The sequence below is a fragment of the Apium graveolens genome, chromosome 9 (genome assembly GCF_009905375.1).
Source record: "Apium graveolens cultivar Ventura chromosome 9, ASM990537v1, whole genome shotgun sequence".
In the NCBI taxonomy this organism is placed as follows: Eukaryota; Viridiplantae; Streptophyta; class Magnoliopsida; order Apiales; family Apiaceae; genus Apium; species Apium graveolens.
In genome coordinates, this window is record NC_133655.1 from 64,229,771 (window position 1) to 64,234,417 (window position 4,647).

At 39.4% G+C, this 4,647-nt stretch overlaps 1 non-coding gene across 1 annotated transcript; it reads right to left on the reverse strand.

The window, feature by feature from the left end:
* Positions 1-3,544: 3,544 nt before the first annotated feature.
* LOC141687594 (small nucleolar RNA R71) lies at positions 3,545-3,651 on the reverse strand. Its single transcript, XR_012561086.1, has one exon. It is a non-coding gene; the product is annotated as a small nucleolar RNA R71 (small nucleolar RNA).
* Positions 3,652-4,647: the final 996 nt, after the last annotated feature.

Genomic DNA, 4,647 nt, shown 5'->3' on the forward strand with positions numbered 1-4,647 from the left:
GCATGTATGCATTATAACATGTATCCATATGTTAGGCAGTTGGGAAAATTCTGTAAACATATGTTGGGTTGTATTATTATGCTAGGCAGTAGTACAAGTTTTTAAGCATAATCGAGTTGTATCCTTATATTATTGGTCAATAGAAGGTTGAGCATTCACGATTAGTTGTATCCGTAAATCTGTTGTGTGTCTCTACATTTGCTGGGTAATTAGACACTCTTACATACACGATTAGTTCTTTTTGTGCATTGATTTCAATAGCATATTTGATGTGCTTGGTTTTGCTGGGATTGCCGGTGTTGTAGGGGCTGCTAGGGCTGCTGGGCGACAACCTCTCGGGAAAGATGACTACTTAGGCCCCTAGGTTGGCGACAGAGTATGCCACACAGATCAGATAATTCAGGGTTAAAAAGCTGACCCCGTGATAAGTGGTATCAGAGCTGTGTTGATCAGTTCAGGATTTGACATGATGGCTGAATCATGTGGGAGCAAAGTTGATTTTGCTGGATTTCAAAAATTTTTGGGCGAGTCCATGGTCAGAAATTGGTTCCACTGATAAATAAATGCACGACCATGAAGTATGATCTTGGTGACTTTAAAAATGCTCTTGGAGATCAGTTTGACGCCATATAGAGAAGGTTCGAGAAGATCTCTTTTTTAAGTTGGGATGTTAGCTGATTGTTAGTTAAGTGAAGTAAAACACGTTGAGTTTTACTTGGAGTTATCAAGGCAGAATGCTGGAGACATTTCTTTGGGGGATGACGGAGATCACTCTAGGCTTGAAAATTCTGTTTAAGGTGGGGAAAGTGCAAGGACTACACAAAAGTTGTCTCAGTTTTGTGGAGGCACATCTGATTTTTAAGGCAGTCATTGCTACTGTGGCACAACATGGTGGCGTTGGCGTCAGTGTTCAGCGACGGGGCTGGCCTATATTGCAGGTTTGTGATAAGTCATCGAAACACTAACCACGATTATGTGGTATGCAGATTGGTGGTGGTTTATTTATTCATGGTGATTGGCATGCATCATGGGTATATAATTATTCTAAGGACAGGTTTTGTTAAAGGAGGAGCGCTGATCTTGGGTTTTGGTTGGTCAACTTTGGTATAGTTGGCGTAGGCTGGCTTAGTGACAGCCCATGGTCATCACTAATTGGTTTATGGCGACTTAGTGAAACTTCTTGAGGTTGGACATATTAGGATGGATCTTATTTGTTCAAGGTTGGTGGAGATTAAGGTATGTAATCTCTTACGAAACTAGTTGTGGGTTATGTTGACTTTTGAATAGTTAACATTGTTAGGATATGTTTAGCCTATGTTCCCTCATATGGATTAAAGTGACTTGGGGGAATATGATCATGGTTGAAGCATGTTCATGTTTTGTGATGGCTGTGTTCCTATCGGTTTGACAAGGGTAAGAAGAAAATGCAGAAGTTGGGGGTTGTTCAAGTATTGGTCGGCGACATAGTTTGTGGATCAGATCAGGGGTTGGAGAGATGTTAAGTGGCATTTATGTCCACTTAGAACGTCCTATAAAGACTTGAATTGGTGTTTTGTACTCAATTTATTTGTATTTTTGACGTGTTTTGTAGTGTTTTTGCATTTCAGGCATAGTTGGAGGAATCAGGAGGTTTAGCATTGCAATGATGCTAAAATTGTGTTAGGAAGGTGTCTTGGATAAAAGCTTGAGGATCACCATCTCAAACCAACTAGAAAAGCAAGCATAAGAATTTTCTCTAGAAGGTGAGCGCGCCCGCGCTTTGATAGCGCACAGCCGCGTCGAAGTTACAAAAAGATAGCGCACCCGCCATAATGAAGCGCGCGATCGCACCAAGTCGTGATCATAGAATCCTGTTTCTATTACAATTTTGATATGCTGGACTTCTCTTCTGATTGGGCTACTATATAAAGATAACTTAAGACTTTTTCAACAACAGAGCATAAGGAGAAGACATCAAGAAGACTGAGGAGCACAAATACAACCAAGGTGAAGATGATCTAGTTTATTCTTGTAATTCTTTATTTTAAGTTGTAATCTTGGATTCTAGTTTCTTGTTTGTTAAACCTAATACTCTTGTTTAACGTACTTTGTTTATTATTCGTATTTATAAAGACCTAGTTTATTATACTATGCTTTCATCGGAACCCACGGTGATGATGAGTTCGGTTATGGGCTAATCGTTATCGGGGGATTCTAACAGATTTACTTATTTATTTCAATAGTTAAATTTTTTCGATACCTTAGTGTGTGGTGATTGTATGATATCCTATCATTGGTTATGCTTATTCATCTTATGAGTGTCACGAACTTATAAGATAGAGTGTTAATCTCTATTGAAGCGAATGTGAATTTAGAGATTTAGAACTTGCCATGCTAGCATAGGTTCATGTATTTGTTATGCATGATTCGTAGGTAATTTTAACCATCTTACTTGCCCTATGTAATCATGATAGATAACTTGTGCATTAAACCGTTATGTTGTCAAATTCTATCGACATATAGGGTCTCAATATAATTGGATGTTTGGTAGTAGGGTATTCGTACAATGAAAGTTGGCATTTACTAGTTTCATGTTATCTGATTAGTGCCATCACCATTGCATGCTAAGGTTAAGAACAAAAAGGCTATTCAATGAAGTAGTAATAAAGTTGGAATCCCATGTTAGTGTTATATAAGTTAATCAACCTTAATTCTCTTAGTTAATATTAGTTAGTATAATCTCTTAGTTATAGACACTCTCAACTTGTTATCATCTTAGCATTGAATAATAACCATACCATCGTTGCATAAGTACATTAATTGAAATTAACCTAAAAACAAGTCATCGTGTGAACGAACTAGAATTAATTTTATATTACTTGAGATCACGTATACTTGTGTGAATATTAGCACGTGTTTTCGCCCTAATAAGTTTTTGGCGCCGCTGCCGGGGACTCGGTGTTAATTTTTAGTTTATGTTCTTGACATCAGTGATCGTTAAAGTTCAGTGACTCAGATAATTTACTTGTTGCTTTTTCAGGTACTTTAGAGAGCGTTTATGTTAACGCGTTCTCGATCTCGAAAGAGAACACTGGATGAAGTAGAGGAAGAGGTTTTAGTAGAAGAAGAAGTTCTTGTAGAGGAGGAGAAAGTTGTAGAAGAAGCTCTTGTTGCAATGGGTGAATAAGAAGCAAATACAAAGGCTTTGATGGACTATTCTCCGCAAAAGATCAATGATATTCAGTCTAGCATTGTCAGACTAGCCATCACGGCTAACACTTTCGAAATCATGGCTAGCACAGTTCAGATGGTGCAGAACTCGATTCAGTTTGGGGGTTCTCTGACTGAAGACCCCAATATACATATTAGAGATTTCATCGAGATCTGCGACACTTTCAAATTCAACAATGTGTCCAAAGATGCTATTAAGTTGAGGCTTTTCCCATTTTCTCTGAGGGATAAAGCTAAGTGCAGGTTGCATTCTCTACCACCAGGTTCTATCACCAAATGGAAAGATCTTGCTCAAAAGTTCCTTACTAAGTTCTTTCATATGGTGAAGACAGCTGCAATCAAGAATGCTCTTCCTTAATTTGCGCAGCAGTCTGAAGAGTCTTTGTGTGAGGCTTGAGAGCGATATAAGGAGATGATTCGAAAGTGTCCGCACCATGGGATGCCTGACCGAATGATCATTAACTATTTTTATAACGGGTTGGGTGCAACTTCTAGACCCATGCTTGATGTAGCATCAGGTGGAGCCTTATGGGCTAAAAGCTATGATAAAGCTTATGATTTGATTGAACTAATGGCTTTAAATGAATACCAGAATCCAACTCAGAGACTACCTCAGGGCAAGGTAGCAGGGATTCTGGAGGTAGATGCAGCTACTGCTATACCTGCTCAACTTAATGCTTTGAAAATGAAGGTGGATTCTTTGGCTAATTATGGAGTTAATCAGATCACTAGTGTGTGTGAGCTTTATGCTGGTGCCCATGAGACAGAGCAGTGTGCTATTTCTAGTGAATCAGCTCAGTTCGTGAGTAATTTTCAGGGGTCGTAACAACCAGTTCCAGTCACCTATCATCCCAACAACCGCAATCATCCTAACTTCAGCTGGAGCAATACTAAGAATGCGGTGCAACAGCCTTATCAGTAGTATGCTGTAAAGCAATACAACCCCCTGGTTTTCAGCAACCACAATATGCACCAAAATAACAACTCCAGCTGCAATAATCTAATGAAAAATCTGAATTGGAGGAGTTGAGGCTCATGTGCAAGAGCCAAACGGTGTCTATCAAGACCTTGGAGAATCAAATTGGTCAGATTGCCAATGCCTTGATGAATCGTCAACCTGGTACACTCCCTAGTGACACGGAAGTTTCAGGCAAAAAGGAAGCAAAAGAACAGGTTAAGGAAATTACATTGAGGTCTGGGAAGGTTGCAATTCCCGAAAAATCTCAATTTTTGCTAGATGAAGCTGTGGCTGAGGAAGAAGTGCATAAGGAAGCAGAAGTGGGACCAAAGAAGACTACTGTAGAACACACTCCTCCTGAGGGTAATACAGAAGAGAAACAGATCTATCCTCCACCTCCTTTTCCTAAGAGGCTACAGAAGAAAAGGCTGGATAAGCAGTTTGAGAAGTTTCTGGAGGTGTTCAAGAAAATTCATATC